Genomic DNA, 18,681 nt, shown 5'->3' with positions numbered 1-18,681 from the left:
AATAAATGTCGACGACTTATAATCGTTACCTCGAATTGCAGATTGAAACATGAGGGATGAGCATGAGTTCGCTTCCAACAACTCTTATCCTTCTGCCCCCCTCAGATGAATGATGCCAATACTGTTCATATTTACTACATTTCATCATCAATGGGCATTAAAGTTTATGATGATGATGATGATGATGGTTAACGTCCACTGAGACCAAATTGGTCTATCGGACCTACAATTTTCTTAATTTTTACTTGTCTGGCTCCTCGTCTTTCTTGGCGAGATTGGTGTTGTAGCTTTCTTTCTTTTCTCTACGGTCTTCCAACTTCCTTTGTCTTGCATCTCCTTCATCTCTTCTGGTTCTTGGGACATTGGTGTCTTAGCTTCGCGATCTATTGTGTTCGTTCTTTTGAAAATAGCCGGAGAAGAAGTTTGGTTTAGGAGATCTGCTTTGCTGTTAAATGAAGATTTATTTTCCGCGGTATTCAAATCCTCATAACTGTTGATTTGTTGGGGCGGGCTTTCTCCTTGCTTGTTTTGAGAGTTGTTTCCTTCTTCCTTGATTTCTTGTGACTCATTTTCTCCAGAATATTCTTCTTCTTTGATGACAGTGTAGTGTTCTTTTTGTGCTCCTTCCCACCATGTAGATCTGTGGTGGTTTTTTCTAGCAAAATTTTTCTCAGAGGCTTTTGGGCAATTTTTGGCTAGATGCCCCGTCTCAAAGCACGATCGACATCTGAAGAGGACACTTTCATAATCAAGCTTCTGGTTCCACACATAGTCTTTACTTGTGAGGTTTATTTCAGCTGGGAATCCGGCGCTGAAATCCATTTCCACACAGATGCGTGCATAGGTGGTTCTGGCATATTCCTCTGTTTCTGGGCACCTGCAGTAAAATTTCCCAATTGTATTTCCGATGGCTTTTAGCGAGGAGAGATTCCAGAGATGCAAGGGTAGGCTTGGCAATCTCACCCAAACTGGTGCTGAGGTTATCACTGCTGTAGAGGGATCGAATGATGGGTTCCATGGCTTCATGAATAGGCCTGATTTTTCCCAAAACCAAGGGCCGGAATCTAGAATACATTGTCTGCTTTCAGGATTTTCGAAATCTACTATAAAGAAACCTCTAGCACAGGGGTAGATATTAATTTCATCAGAAATGATAGGCTTCCATACCTCCGAGATCCAATTGTGAAGTGCTATCAGCCGCGGCCAAAAACCATTGAACCGGCAAATTAGGGCACTTTCGGAGAACTTCAAAGCTTCATCGAGTGAGTCCTGGACCACTTGGATAGTGGGAGTTGGGGCTTCACTCACGATATGGGCAGGAGATTGCCCTCCAGAGGCGGATGAGCCACCAGTTATTTTTGCGAAGCTCGGAGCCATATTTTACTTGCTTGTAGAACCCAGCCGCAGACAAATAAGACAGAAGATAAGATTAGATCTAGATCTTGACCGAAGAACCGCAGATCACCGAAGAACTGCAGATCATTTAGATCTAGATCTAGATTCTGAACAAAGAATTCACCGAAGAACCGCAGATCATAAGGGTTAATGTGGATGTCTTGAATCACCGTAGAACCGCAGATCTTGAATCACCGTAGAACCGGTCTTGAATCACCGTAGAACCGTAGGGCACTGGTATCACCGCAGATCACCGAAGAACCGCAGATCTCACCGAAGAACCGCAGATCCAAACGGAGAACCGCAGATTAAAAATAAAAGTATGAAAGTAAATATGATCTCACCGAAGAACCGGTCTTGAATCACCGTATCACTGGTCTTGATCTCACTGAAGAACTGGTCTTGATCTCACTGGTATCACCGCAGATCTCACCGAAGAACCGGTCTTGAATCACCGTAGAACCGCAGATCTTGAATCACCGTAGGTCTGTAGGTCTATTATGGTGTCATGTCCCCATTTTTATTTCTTCTTCATAGTGCAGCCAGGATGGATTTCCAAGGTAGGGGATGGCCAGGTCCGTGGAGCAGGGTATGTCATCAGGGGTCCCGATGGAGTTTTGAGGAGTTTCTATGAGGTCTGACGACATTCGCTTGGTATATTCCATCATTCGCACAATTTGCCTTTCGTTCTGGTGTATTCCGATAACTTCGAGAAAACTATGTTATTAGTGGGCTTGACTCAATTAATTATGCTTAAGGTGGCATTCCGAGAGGAATATGTTGTAGAACACCTTAGTGTAATAGCTCGTTGGAACTGGAACGAGAAGATCTACATGATGGGATGGTTAGATGAGAGTTTCAATGACCTGGGGAGACATGATGGCCAATTTTTTTATGACCTCCCTTAAAAGAATTAAATGTTGTCGTTTGGATTATGCGCTTGGAGCTTGGTTTTCTGAGATGGTCAGCTAGCTGAATAGTCGACTCCTGAATTCCATAACAATATTCTCCTCGAAAATAGATCAGTGAGTATCCCTACACTGTTACTTAGATGGCAGATTCTGGGCCTTTCTCGGCAAAACTCAGCCCTTGGAAAATTTCATCTCAATTCTCCCTCAAATTTCGTCCACCAAATTTCGGCTCACTGGATTGTTGTCAAACTCAAAATTCGTTGCCCCTGAATCAGAGCTCGGCCCACAAAGACCCGCTCAGCAACAGGCGGCACCCGGTCCCTTGTGAAAGAAGAAATACGCCCAGAAAATGATGCCCTCGACTTTGTTGATTTAATACGGCTTGCAATTCGTTCCACCAAGCACCTAATCGGTTCCAGGCGTTGAACCGGCTTCTAAATAGTTTTACAATGCGACCTCAAAAAAAAAAAAAACTCCACGACCCTTTGAAATTCAAAGATAAATAATCACCACCCAACAAATTATATTTGGCACTTTATTAAAATTTGGTGTTGGCCATTTTAAAAATATGTGACGGCCACCTGAAATGGCTATAAAATTTTGGCCCAACTAATCACCGTACTTTGACCTTGACATGTTTGGTTGGGTTTGAATCTTGATGCCCAAAAATAATAAATCGACCTCAAAATCAAATATGAAGTTTGACCTCCACTTTGAGCAGAAATTTTCTAGAATAGATAATTTTTTTTTGTCAACAAAATGATGGTTTTGGCACCTTTAGGATAGACTTCCGACAATCTGCAATTAAAACTGAAAACCCACAGGTTGAGTCAAGAACAATGCTCTGATACCACTGTATTGTCCCAAACGAGGAAAATTTGGAACCACCCTCTTCACATAAAATTTCTACTCATAAACAAAAGATTGCCATGTAAAATATAACATATGAGATGCATGCAATTCTATAACACGATAAGTTGAAACAATCTCAGCTTTATTATAATATAAGAACTGGGTTTTACATGCTGGAATAACAAAATAGCTGAGATAGCTGGCCTGAATAGATCTACAATAATGCCACAATGGGCCTCCCAAAACAAACTGAAAATCAAATCACTGCAACTTGTGAACCCTGAATGGATCCACCAAGGGAAGAGATGGGTGCTCGCCCACTTTCACTGAATCACTGAGGGTTTCCGTCCTGGGGCTACTGCTAAAGTAGAGAACCACGTTCTCAAACCTCTCCTAAAAAACAATACTCAAATCCAAGATGTCCTCCAATGGTCTCCTCCTCTTTTATAGATTGATGGACTACTCTAGAACCTTATATTTTATTATTATTTTAATCATGAGCACTTTTCCGTCTTTTATTTCAATTAAAATATTCTTTTTAATGCGGGAAAATGGTAAATTGGCCATCATGTCTCCCCAGGTCACTGAAAATCTCATCTAACCATCCCATCATGTAGATCTTCTCGTTCCAGTTGCAACGAGCTATTACACTAAGGTGTTTTGCCCAGTGTTACTTGGGAGCGGGAGCGACATTTTCAGAAGCTCCCGGTTTGGGAGTGAATCCTGGAGCGTTTTTTATATAATATATATATTGTTATATTTTTTATATTTTGATACATATATGTCAACAAAAACATGTAGAAAATGAATTAGATATAAAAACATTAAAAAACATAGATTGAACCATATAACAACAATCATCTAGAAGTTAAAATCTTCATCAACCACGTCCACAAGTTAGCAACATAGTAACATACAACATATTGAGTCTCATGATTCATCAATCTTAAAGTTTCAAGCTTTCAAAATTCAATATATAACATTTATCATCATTGATCACCAAAGTTGTACTTGTAAGCTAAGTGTAACCATTACAACAAATAATATCTATCATGGAATGAAATGTTATAAAATCAAATGAAATGAAACAACTTTCAACTTTCATGAAGCATCATATTCATAATTCATTACTAATGAGTTATAATTTCCAACTTCAAACTTAAATTGTCATATATTGTTTAAAAAATATCATAATAAATATGAAAGAGTCAATAGTTATAAAAGCTACTAGAAACTAGAAAAGAAAAGTAAATCTATTATCTATTTCTTATGCTTGGACCTCTTGCCACCACGAGAAATGTCTAATTTTTTAGTCTTGTTGGAAAATCAGGATCTTTGTCATTAATATCACCCTCTAAGCATTAATATCTAGAGGTATCTTTGTCATTACCTCTGTATTTGTATAGGGATCTTTGTCATTAATATCACCCTCTAAGCATTAACATAAGATAGAAAAAGCATAGCATGTCAAGTCAAGATTTTGTTTCAGTGATGCGTACATTTTTAGGAGGGTCATGATAGAGGAGTTCAACAACCAATGTCACTAACATCAAGGTACATAGAGGGATTGGTGCTCTTGATTAAATACGAGTTCCATACCCTAATACATGACAAAATTCAATGGAAACATTGCAATCCCCCAATCTTGAAATCCTGAAAAACTGATAAGTCTGCTGGATTTTGAATGAAATCTAAAATTCTACTTTCTCCATATGAAATCCAATAAGGCCGGAACCACTCTCAAACATCCTGAGTCATTTCATGGTAGTGTTAAAAATTTAAGTAAAAGGATGAAAATGAAGATTACGGAGAATGTCACTTTTACTAAGGCCCAGACTTGATCATTAAACTGCCCCACTCAGAAATGATTTATTTCTTTAAAAAAAATTGCATTTCGAACATTACTACAAAAAAAAAATTGCAAAAAAGGCAAAATGCTCCTGAAAAGGCAGGGAGCGAAATTTTTTTTAGGGAGCGCGCTCTCGACCCGCTCCCGCCTGGAGCGCAGATTGGGAGCGGGATTGGGGGGGAGGGCGCTCCCCCGCAACGCTGGTTTTGCCACATATTCCTCCCAGAATGCGACCTTAAGCGTAATTAATTGAGTTAAGCCCACTAATAACTTAGTTTTCTCAAAGTTGTCGGAATGTGCCAGAGTGAAAGGCAAACTGTGCGGATGTTGGAATATACCAAGTGAATGCGATCAAACCTCATAGAAACTCCTCAAAACTCCATCGGGACCCCTTATGACATAACCTGCTCCACAGACCTAGCCATCCCCTGCCCTGGAAATCCATCCTGGCTGTACTATGAAGAAGAAATAAAAATGGGGTCATGACATATGGTCAACTAAGTAAAAGATAATTCACCAGCCAACTCCCTAGTTTTTTATTCTCTCTGCGGTTTTTTCCATTTTCACTAATGCGACTTGAGTATTCCATTACTTATCTCATATTATCGGGTTATCCAATTCCAGATGACTCGTTGCTGACCATTTTGTTTTGGAAGTTTATGTTGATGTCTGCTTTGAATTTTGCATTGTCATGAATGAATCTTTGCGGATCTGGATCCAAATCCGTCTCTGATTCGAGGATTTGCGGATCCAACCACTGGCACTCATAGATCCGGTAGCATAAGCAATAAGACAATTTTGGACATCAACAAAGTGATGTGGCAGATCCTTGGGATTCATGCTAGGGGCTAGTTTGATGAAGGTTTTTAGTGTATTTAGTTCCAGCCAAAATGGCAGAAATCAAGGGAAAGCATCTCCGAAAACAACAGAAGGTCTGGGACATTTGGAATATTCTGAAATCCGAAACATCTGGGAAGGTGTGCACACTTTGAATCATTCAAATGAATCGGATCTGTATTCATCAAGTTAAACCATCCGACTCTCCAAGATATCCAGGGGTACATGCGAAGAATAGAATTAGATGTAGTTGTGTGGTCCCCATTTCGAATTGTAACTCACCAAAAACACCAATATCCGGCTTATCCATGTATCTGGGTTTACAAGTAATCCGGAGAGAACATGAATTTAGAAAAGGTTTTAGATATTTGGATCATAGTGTTTACGATTGATAATTCAGGGGTATCTTAGGTCGAGGCCTCCTGGAAAAATTGCGCATAGAATGACAAAGTGCAGACCTGATGGAATTTTAAGGAATCTAGTGTTTGGAAAAAAATTAATGTCTTGACCTCTTCAAACAAAAATTAAGCGTTTCAGTGTTGTTGAAGCTTGGTGCTGCATATTAAATTTTGTGACCAACGAATTTAAGAAGGCATGAATCTGAAGCAATTTATCTCATGATAATTTTGAATGTGAACAGACACAACTGATGAGAGGAAATTGATATATATTATAAACTAGTGCTTCGAGCTGTAAAGTAGAATTTTTGCTCTTGTTTTGATTATCATTAAACAAACAACGTGAGATATTGAGAAAGAAAGGGTTTTGAAAATTCAATCAAAATAGATTGAAAAACTCCAATGGTTACAAGGACAATGACTATGAGTGAATTTAGTACGAAGCTCACCAAGATGGAGGAATGAGACGAGGCACTCCAAAAGGACTTAATGGAGAAGCACGTGTAGTTAGAAGCATGGATCAATCAAATTCGCAATGTGATATGATAAGATCAAGCACAATTAAAGGTATCGGTGGGAAAAAATCATGTTGAATTAATTACAAGAATTTTTCTTCATTAGGAAACCTCATAAATAACCTTGTTCCATCACAAAACACAACCAATCCCGAACAAAATACTTCAGACTTCCAATTCACCAAACTCGCCTAATAGATCAAATCCCCAAATAAATATACCTCAAAGCCTGTCGAATATTCCAAATTCATAGTTAAATACACCTACTAATGATATAATGATCCAAAACCAATACCCACCATACAACCAACCAATCTTTACATATCCTCCTCAAACAAAATTGGATTTGTCGAAATTCAAGGGAAATGAAAAAAATGTGTGGCTTGGTTCAACAAAGCGGAGGAATATTTTGAGATATATGGTATTTATAATGTCATTGAAAAGTCCGATACACATCCATGCAATTGGAAGGAGATGCGTATAACTAGTATATGTGGTGGAAATAATCATAATACTCAATAAATTCGAATAAATTCAAAGACAAATTCTTTAAACGATTCCAAGGTATCAACGAAGAGGATTTTTTCATAGAACTTACTAGGCTTCAACAACAAGCATATGTGCATGAATTTACACGTGAATGGGAGGCACTTGCTACAAGAGTACTTGGATTGTAGATAGGATGTTTAATGTGATCTTACATCACCAGAATGAAACCACACATCCAAAATGAGCTAAAGCTACATGATATTATAGGTGTAATGTTCTTGAGAAATTAATTGTCCAAGAGACAAAGTATCCTATCGATCCCCATAGGCTATAATCATTGATGAAGGGGAAAAACCCCAAAACATCGTATGTTGAGCAAGTTTTGGGGCAGCTGGGCAAAGAAATCCAAAATTGGATTTGGAGTAAAATTTACTTAATCAATTAAGAAGAAAAATCCCCTCAAGGAAATCTATAAATATAAGAGGGTTTATTTCAATTGATCATCATTGGATTGGATCATTTTTCTCTCTTTTTTTTGAGCCTGAGGTTCTGAGGGTTTTAAGGCCCCTTTTCTCCCTACTAATTTCGATGGTGAAGGATTCCACCCTAGTTAGTAATTCTGTTTTATCTTTTCTATTTTTTGTTTTGGAAACATGCATTGAATCATCTGAAGGAGCAACAAAGCTTTTTGGTGGCAAGACTAATCAAGTCACTTTAAAGTGGTTGAATCGTCTAAGGCTACATCCCTGGAATAGATTGAAGTTCTGAAGCCCAAATTTGAAGTTGATCAAATCCTCCTCAAGCATAAACAAAAAGTTAATTCCTTGAAATGAGATCAAATTCTACTGAGGCTATAAGACATATTGGCTTAGGTAGGACAAAGAATGTACTTAAATTAAATTGGATCCTTGAGGCTAGAATTCATGCGGGTGTCAATTCTGAGGTAGCCGCAGTGGTACCTAAGGCTAGTGGGCCGAAAATCTTGAAGCGATAGGGTGCGTAGAGTTTTGTGGCCACATAATTGTCCGAGAACTCGAAATAAAAAAAAGCAGCACATTTGCCTTGAAGATTCTCGAATAACATTCTATGAACGATAAAACGAAGATCCGCTTGTTATAATTCTAGCAGCGCAAACTATTGTAGAAATCCTTGACAAATCCTAGAGCTGAGGAGTTTTGTACCTGAAGCAGAGTTCGGGGAGGAATCTGTTAGCGCTTGGAATTCACCTAGGCTGAGATAGACAAACTCTCAAGGCTACATCAAACCATTTCACCTCGTAGCTAGCCCTACGAGGTATGAGAAGGCTCTCTCGGGTCAGATTCGGTAGATCTTTCAATAGGATGAGCTGACCCAATTAGGAATAAAGATCTTAGGCTAGTAAATTGATATAGGAAGGTTTGCTTGGGGTTTTTAATTAAATGACGGGGCTTTTCTGGGCTGCATGGGCAAAATCACAGCTTGAACAGAGAAATATAATGACTACACAGATTATCAACTGAGGCAAGGTAGGCAAGCAATTTAACACCAAATCTAGATTTTAAATGGGATGGCAAGACTGGTGAGGAGCTAAGGAGGGCAAATAATACTTTGAATCCTCCTTAAACAGGAGAAAACATTGAATATGAGAAAATTTATAGGAGGAGCATACAATACTATGAATTCCTACCTAAACACTTCATTTGCTCAATTAGATATGATCATGAGGTGAATGAAACATAACAGTTTACATATGAGACAAAGGGAAAACTTATGCTAAATCAACATACCACATGAATCTCAGCAAACAGAGCTGTGAAATTCCATTAAATTCTCTGCCAAAAACTGTACAATGAAAGCTCTGTTCCAGCACTCAGCACTCAGAAAAAATCTCTCCCCCGTCTCCCTTTCAAATGATTTTGTTTTTTATACATTAAAAGAAATCTGTAAAGGAAAAAATGAATCGGTCTCCCAAATTCAGCGCGCTGTTTGAACTGCCATTTTCAATAATAGAAAAAATCCTCTGATGGCTTGACATATGGAGCGCTGGCCCTTTTGAATCGGGACTGAGGATAGAAGTAGGCGCATTGACCCGTCTTCTGCTGTGACAGATGTCTTTAAAACGCGATGATACAGTTGAGCTTGGGGGCAAAAACAATTCACGTATTAAAAATACGATCTAAAAATAAATGGGAAAATTCTGTTTTGAGTTAAGTATTTATTTAGCCAAATCATGATGTTGAATGCCTCTTCCGCGTCTTCTTCCTCAAGAGAATCCGGATGATGAGCACTACCATGTCACTGCAATGCTATTAATGGTCTCGGTCCAGATTTTCTGCCTTAAATATTGCAACCACTGCCACGTTCATGTATCTGTAATTCATATGCAAACGGTTGATCTTCCCTTTGGCGATATTGAATTTCGATATGCATAATAATAACACCAATTTCTTCAAAGGCCTTACAAATTGCTGCAAGAGAGACAACATATTGCAGAAGGGGTAAAATGCGACCATTATCCATCTGTAAGGTAAAAGAGAAAATAAGACAGCCTCGCGGAGACTCCCATGTATTGTTTGCACGACTTTTCCCTTGTAATCTAAACCATATACAAGCCTCGCAAACATGTTGCACACACTCTTTCTTCTCTTGAATAAAAAGCATACCGACTACCATTTCCAACCTTCTAAAAGATAAAAGAAGTTGAAAGCTCGAATGACCATACTTTCGATGCCAAAGTAAATTGACATCAGTGTGTCCATTGTGCTGCAATTTTTGTGAACCTCTCACGACCACATCCTGCAAATTCATCACTGCCGCATCTTGAAACCTGTAGTTCTCCACTCCTGAAGCAACAATTTATTCGCTCCTCTTGTCCTTCACAAAACACTCGTTCATTGTGCGCAAGCCGGTGATAGTTCGGTCTAATATTTGGATTGAATTGATTACAGTTACGCTGCGAATGCACGATCCAATACCACATGCCGTGAATCATGCCCAAGCTGGAGACGGTCACAAGGATCATATGGGAGACAACCTAGCATAGACTCTCCTTGCCAATCAAGTCGAGCGTCTTGATCACGGGTGCCTCCATTCAAATTTATATGGGCAGATACACTAGCCTCGGAATCATGATTGTCAAAACTGTCACAACCATCGCATATGTTTGCTTGCTTTTCTTTGTTCCACACTCTCCAGAATAGCCGTAACAAGTGCTGAGAACATTACTTTGTTTTTTCCTCTCTATCTGATGCAAAGTCTTCCATCTTAATAGGTACTGATGTGGAAATTTTTGCATAGGCGGGAAGCAAACACCAGTCACCAAGTTGCCAATTAGCATGAGTGAGACAAAAGTGTCAATTTTTTAAGGTCTTGCTGCTCTGCAGGTGTAGTTGGTGATTGGGAACCACCGTCTGGACCAGCTGCAGCAATCCAGGTTACAACTAGAGATTTGATTTCCACATTACTTATTGTAGCTTCTGTACGCCCTGCTTTGTGTGTTCCTTGCAACCATTGAGCATCCCTGAAAACTGCAGATGTACTGCCACGGACACGCTGACCTGGATAATAAGGATAGTCCTCATCTTCTATTAGATTATGACATATAGAGATTAGACCTCCGGGATCAGCCCTCTTTATCTTGCACTTTGCGTTGTCATCAAACTGGACTGTTACATTTTGGACCACATCTTCAACCCTTCCCAACCATGGCCCATATATAACATGATCTCCAACTGCAAAGGGGAATAATCTTACCAGATGCTCTGTTATCGAACTGAAACAAATAACGTTAGCATCAACTGTCGTCTAGTAAATCTATAAAAGGTAAGCATGCATCAAGGACAATTTTCTATGCATCGCCATGTTGCTTCACTTCATCTGTTTCAACTACTATTTCTACCATAATTTCACCCTTATCCTTTTTGCTGCATGTCAGATTTGGAACCCAAGAAGCCGACCCAACAACATTACATGAAATGTTTACAGTTTCAATTCGGTCATCACCTTTGCTGTGGTTTCCAACAAACTCGGATATATTATGTTGACCATGGTATCTAAGATCTCATCTTGATAGGATGAAGAACCACCAGAAACAATACTTTCGTTATTTCTCAGAGCAAAGTGTAATCAAGGCGCTTCAAAACAAAGGCCTTTGCAGCACTGTGAGAAGTTGAACTGGATTTAATGGAGGCCTCCAAGAGAGGATAACAACAAGAAGGGCAGCATAATATACAGAAATAAATTGCCAGACTTTGGTTGCTGATAATGTTTCAAATTGTGCTTGTGCAGGGCTAGGAGCTTTGAAGTTTGCTGCTGCCTTTTGAAGAGCTAGAGAATAAATTACACAAATTTAAACAACACATTAATGATTTCTTCTTCAAAACAGGGTTTTGAAGAAGAATCAATCTCTGACATGAGACAGAGTCTAACAGAATCCATAATTCATTGCATTCAAGGTCGGGTTCCATGCACAAGGGTGGAATTTTGTCGTAGACTTGTGGTGAACCTGTAGCAGACTTGAGGTTCTACAACAATTCAGATCCTTTCAGAATGCACACGAGTCTATATTTCGTGTGATAGTTGAGCCAACAGACCCTCTGAGGCATGTGTAATCGACTACATGCTGCGTGAAAATCTACTACAACAGGGCGGCTCGTCACTTGCTAAAAGGCTCGTGGGACTGGACAAAATCGATTTTATTACTAAAAGTGTTTTTTCAGTCGGTCTTCCAACACAATTTGTGGCTCCAGTCGTCTTACAAAATTCCTGAGTGATCCCATGCACTCGATGTGAATCAGATGGAATACAAATCTGATTGTGGCAGGGAACGATATCGCCCGAATTGATAATAAAGGTATTTTGAAGCCGACTCAAGGTCTCTTGGAAATGATTTCTATGGTTCCTGCAACAGACAATCATGCTTTGTACGTAGAGTTATTCCATTTGCAATCCCTGTGGAGAATCAAAGGGTTTTGAGGCCCAATCCACAAATCCGAGGCTCTGAATCAAGAGGCAAAATCTTTGGTTAGGTTAGCATTTAGTTATCAAGCTGGTTTGGTCCATCACCCTTGAACGTGAACCATATTGTGAATGAATTTTTAGTATTGTGCCAGATTGTTCAAATTGATGAATGAAATACTAAATTGTGGAATTTATTGCAATTGTTGCTTGAAGGTTGAATTTATTGAACGCTACATTACTCTATTCAATCTATTGAATTTGTTGTTGTTTCGTTGAAGAATGCAATATTGGGTATCGAGTTAACTATCGTTTGGAAAGAGAAATTCTACTAAACCCATGGCATCCTAGAATACCCTAGGTACAATTGCCCTAGTTCATTACATATGGAAGATGTAATAGAGAAAGCAAAAGCTGCAGAGAAAAAATTCGAAAGAATGTCATTACCTAGATTTAAGAGTCTATTCAAGACGAAGGATTCCCCGAACTACAGAAATACAAAATCCAAAATACCTTCCATCGCAGTTGAGAGAAGGAAGCAAACCTAATTTGGAAGCCCAACGAACAAAAGAAGGAAAATGCAAACATTGTGGCGAAAAATGGGACCCTAGACATAAAGGAAGTAATGCCAAGAATTTATATAAATGTGAAGCAAAAGAGGATTCAGATAGTGAGGACTTGGTCGAAGAAAAAGTTGAAGATCCTCAACATTTCTCCCCACATTCAGATAATGAGAATGCACTGCAAATACCACTATTGGCCATGACAAGAATAACTTTGCCCCTTATCTTAAAATTAAAAGGGCACATCAAGAAGAGCAACGTAATGGTCTTGATAAATACGGGAAGCACTCATAATTTTGTTGACACAAATCTTGCAAAAAGGTTGAATCTTTTCGTATACCCAATGCCCAATATGAAAGTTATGGTAGTAGATGGGAAAAAAAATTGAAGGTGTAGGAAAATGTCATAAGGTTAAATTACAAATTCAAGACTACAATTTAGAATCCCAGTTTTACATCGTACCTCTGGGAGGAGTGGATGTAGTCCTAGGTGTCCAATGGCTACAAACATTGGACACTTACTCTGCCAACCATCAAAAACACTTTATAAAGTTTCGATGGCAAGGAGAAAAGTATAAGTTACATGGGTTTCAACCTCCTCAAAATCAAATTGTATACTCCCATTAGATGGTGAAGTTAATCTGAAAAGGGGCATCGACATATATAGTACAATGTCATCAAATAGAAATATTGGCCTCAGAACTATTCAACATTGAACCTCTAAAGATTCAAGAATTAATTCAAAAGTGCATAAATGTATTCCAAGATTTGCCATTGGAAATGCCTCTTGAAAGAGATATTGATCACATCATCGAAGTTAATCTTGTCAACATTAAACGATATTGGTATCCACATCATAAAAAAGGGAAATTGAGAATTGTCCAAGATCTACTGAGATCCGGTATTATCACAAAAATTAGATGCCCTTATGTAGCTCTTATAGTCCTTGTTTGAAAGAAGGATAGGTCGTTCAGGCTATGCATAGATTATAGAGGATTGAATAAGATGACAATAAAAAACAAGTTTCCCATTCCCTTTATAGATGAAATGTTGGATGGGGTTCATGAAGCTAAGTATTTTTCTAAGTTGGATTTGAGATTAGGATACTAGCAAATTAGGATAAGATTAGAAGATGTGGTGAAAATCGCTTTCCCAACTCATGACGGGCATTATGAATTCAAAGTTATGCCCTTCAGATTAACTAATGCTCTCACCACCTTCCAAGCAACCATGAATGAAGTATTTTGCTCCTACCTAAGGAAATTTGTGTTGGTCTTCTTTGATGACATTCCTATACATAGTAAAACATGGGATGATTGTTTGAAGCACTTTGAGTTTCTCTCTCATCTAGAAAAAACCCAATTTTATTCAAAGATGTCAAAATGTACTTTTGGAAAAAAGAAATAGATTATTTGGGACATGTGATATCAAAGGAAGGAGTGAAGGTGGATCCCAACAAAATTAAGGCAAACACAATGGCCCAAGCCAACTAATATTTTCCAAGTTAAGAGGATTTTTGGGTTTAACTGGATGTTATCAAAGGTTTATTCGAAATTATGCTCATGAAACCGCCTCCCTAACAAACCTTTTAAAAAGGAAATCATTCCAATGGGATGATATAGTCAGTGTTCCACGGGGACGCGTCCCCCAGGGTCGGGTGCGCGCACCCCTCGCACCCCACGCACCCGGGACGAGGAGTCTCTTGGGGGTGCGTTTCCCCACGCACCCTTTTTGGGGAGTCTTGGGGAGACGCAAGGGGGTGCGTTTCCCTAGTGTGGGAGTCTAGACTCCCCAAGACTCCCCAAAAAGGGTGCTTTTGGGCGTCCCCCTTCAGTATGGGAGTCTAGACTCCCCAAAAAGGGTGCGCCTGGGCGTCCCCCTTTAAATTTGTCTAATAAGACTTAAAAATTCAAAATTCAAAATTAAAAATTCAAAACTCAAAACCATTAATTTTTTTTTTTAAAATTAAATAACTAAAAGTTAAAAGTCTAAAAAAAAATTAAAATTAAAACTAAATAACTAAAACTTAAAAGCCTAAACCTTAAAGTTAAAAGCTCATTTCATTTCAACCCAAAGTCATTTCCATTTCACTCTTAACTATTTTTGAGTTTGAACTTTGAAACTTTGAGTTATATAGATTTAGTGTTCAAACTTTGAAAATATACTAGTATGTTTTGCTTTCAATTTAGATTCTAGAATGATGGATGATGAATTTAGTTTTTAAATCAATGTAGATTGTAGAATGATGAACCATTGAATGATGAATGATATCGATCAATGTATTTGAATATTTAATTATTGATTTTTATTTTTGTTTTTCGAATCTCATGGTATGTATGAATAATAATTAATTCAATAATGAGACTTGTCACTTGAGTATGTCATATGAATGATGTATGTATCAAAATGAATGATGAGGATGGATCAATGATTCAAATTTCAGTCTATTTAATATTTTTATGCTTTCATTATTGAACAGTGAACAATGAATATGAACTTGAATTATATATATATATATATATATATATATATATATATATATATATACACCTCGACGACTCCCCGCACCCCGAAATTTCCCTAAAATTTGAGGGTACTCCCACACGTCCCCCCTGTGCGTCTCCGCGCACCCGCGTCTCCCCGCACCAGAGTCTTGGTGGAACATTGGATATAGTAGAGAAATGTTTTGAAATATTAAAGGAGATGATACCCACTACCCCTGTATTAGCAACTTTAGATTTTTCAAAACCTTTTGTAATCGACTATGATGCTTCAGGTTTCATAATATGGGCAGTGTTGATGTAGGATGGCCACCCTATAGCATTTGAAAGTATGGGAGTCTAAAATCTAATATGACAAAGAAATGCTTGCCATTATGCACGCTTTAGCCAAATGGAAACAATATCTTCTGGGAAACAAGTTTTTGATACGAACAAATTATAATAGTCTTTAATGCCTTCTCCAACAAAAGTCACTCCCTACAAAACAAAAAAAAGCTTGCCATTTTTGATATGGAAATACTACACAAAAAAGGAAAGGACAACATAGTAGCCGATGCTCTCTCATGAAACAACGAAGAGTCACTATCACTTGTAGTTTCAATTGTAATTCCGTAGTGGTTCAATGAAATTTGAAGCGAATATGCAAAGAATTTGGAAACCTACACCATAATCAATAATCCTATCCAATACTACAAATTCAAATTGAAAAATGACATCCTTTGGTATAAAGAAATAATTCAACCAAGCCCATCTTCAAGATTTAAATCAAAGGTTCTCAAGGAGTCTCATGACTCACCAACAACAAGACATGTGGGGTTCTTTAAAACCTACTATAATGCACACATTATTTTTTTTGGAAAGGGATGCGTAAAGATATTCAAAATTATGTAGCAGAGTGTGATTCATGCCAGAGAAATAAAATTGAGAACATTATAACTCTCAGATTGCTCCACCCCCTATATATTCCAAACCAAAAGTGGGAAGAAATACTAATGGATTTTATTGAAGGACTACCTATATTAGATGGAAAGGAAAAAATCCTTGTAGTAGTTGCCAAACTCAAAAAATATGCACACTTTATGGGAGTAAAAAAATCAGACTCTTGCAAATCGCTGAAACATTTTGCAAAAATGTCTACAAATTGCATGGATTTCCAAAAATGATTGTTAGTGATAAAGATGCCAAATTCAAGGGGAACTTTTGAAGGGAATTTTTGAGACAAATCAAAATGTATCTCAACATGAGTTTTGCTTATCATCCCCAAACAAATGGTCAATCGAAAATTGTCAATTAATGTTTGGAAACTTACCTTCATTGTTACGTAAAAGAAAAACAGATTAAGTGGTTTCAATGGTTACACCTTGTTGAATGGTGGTACAACTCTACTTATCATACTTCAGCCAAAATGACTCCATTTCAAGCTCTTTATGGTTATGAGCCCCCTAAATGGAAGGAATTTACTGGAAAGGAAACAAAATTTCCAGCAGTAAATGATCAATTAGAAGAAAATGAAAAGGTTGTCCAAACACTCAAGAAAAATCCAAATACAACGAGAAATTGTATGAAACAAGAAGCCGACCAACACAAAACAGAAAGATAATTTGAGATTGGAGATTGGGTGTTTGTGAAACTTCAACCTTACAAATATTTATCCCTGAAACAAGAAGGAAAGAACAAACTAATACCGAGGTTCTATGGACCATATCAGATCAATAAAAAGATCAACCCAGTAGCATACAACTTGAGCCTCCCTGATAAAAGCCACATTCATAATGTTTTCCATGCCTCTAGCCTCAAGAGAGTACTAGGTAATTACCAAACAACATAGAGAACACTTGCCATGTCAGATGATGAAGGGAAGATTGTTTTAGAACCAAACAACGTCATTATGACCAAAGAAAAAAATTATGATCACGAACGATAGTATCTTATTAAGTGGAAGAACTTATTGAAAGAAGAAACCACTTGGGAGATAGAACATTTTTGTTAACAACACCCTTCGTTAGCTATGCTTTGAGGGCAATATTTCTTTTGAGGGGAAGACAATGTTATAAATAAATAATAATTAATTAGAGAGTCACTACTTTAGGTCATGATTGTTCGGGAAAAGGTGCCCTAGGCTATATTTAAGCTAGGTCCAAACATTGTAAAAATCATCTGTTAAATATTATTCAATATGTATAAATACGTTTATATTTATTGTACATTCAATTTTTGGTGTAACACTTTGTCTTCTCCTAATGTTAAAGAAAGGATTAAACTCAAATTAGAGGAATTCTCCTTTTAATCTTAGGGATTGTCTCATATGTAGGCTAGGGCCATGACCTTGGCTGGAAAGGACTCTTTGCCTTCTCCTAATGTTAAAGAAAGGATTAGACTCAAATTAGAGGAATTCTCCTTTTAATCTTAGGGATTGTCTCATTTGTAGGCTAGGGCCACGACCTTGGCTGGAAAGGACTCTTTGGGCTAGCCTAATTCTTTTTATCTTGTATATATCTCTAATGAGAGATTTCCAAGTTTGTTCTAACTCTTCTTGAGTCCTTGGGGTCTAAAGCAAGGTCAAACAACAAACTGGCAATGTTAGATTGATTAGCCAAATTCACATATATTTCAGGTTGGGTGTTGAAAAGAACTATAATAAGAAACCAATCCTAAAAGCTATTGTACTTACTAGAGATGGAGAAACTTCTCCCTTATGATGTTGTCAACCAATCTCCACTCTCTTGGAGTATGAAGCAGATATATATATATATATATATATATATATATATAAATGTATGATGACGTTTACAATAAAGGCCCTTGGCTTAAATATAGCCTCAGGTACCTTTACGCGAGAGGTAGTGATCTTTTGATCGTGCCCCCTCTACCTAATTAATCATAATTAATGTTCATTATTTTTTATACATAACATTGCCTTCCCCTCATGAAATGCTTTGTCCTCAAAGCATAGGTAACGTGAGATGTTGACGAAAATACTCTGTTTCCCAAGAAACATCTTCTTTTGGTAGACTCTTCTGCTTGATAAGATATTCTTTAATTATTCAGAAACGCAATCACTTTTCTTTGGTAGCAATGATAACTTCTGGTTCTAATTATTCAGAAACGTAATCACTTTTCTTTGGTAGCAATGATACATTCTGGTTCTAATACAACATCTCCTTCATTATTCAATGTAGAAAGTGTTGTTTGTGCTATTTGATGTTTCCCTAACATCCTTTTTAAAGGTAATTGCAAATCATAAGCTACTTGATTGATTTTCTTGATGATTTGATATGGTCCATAGAACTTAGGAGCTAGCTTGTTTTTTCCTTGTTGTTTTAATGATAGCTGTTTGTAAGGTTGGAGCTTGACATATACCCAATCTCCTTCGCTAAATTCTCTTTCTGATCTATGTTGGTCAACTTGCTGTTTCATACGGTTCCTTGCAATATTTA

At 37.7% G+C, this 18,681-nt stretch overlaps 1 protein-coding gene across 3 annotated transcripts in view; it reads left to right on the top strand.

Moving 5' to 3' along the window:
• Nucleotides 1-18,681, top strand: part of LOC149152832 (Leucine-rich repeat (LRR) family protein) — a 519,369-nt gene that overhangs the window by 153,343 nt on the left and 347,345 nt on the right. The gene's annotated exons all lie outside the window — the stretch shown is intronic.

This window comes from Pinus tabuliformis, chromosome 9 (assembly GCF_031772625.1).
Source record: "Pinus tabuliformis cultivar Carrire ecotype Pingquan chromosome 9, CPIR1, whole genome shotgun sequence".
Classification (NCBI taxonomy): domain Eukaryota; kingdom Viridiplantae; phylum Streptophyta; class Pinopsida; order Pinales; family Pinaceae; genus Pinus; species Pinus tabuliformis.
The sequence above is the reverse complement of the archived record's forward strand: the minus strand, read 5'-3'. Positions and strand labels throughout refer to the sequence as shown.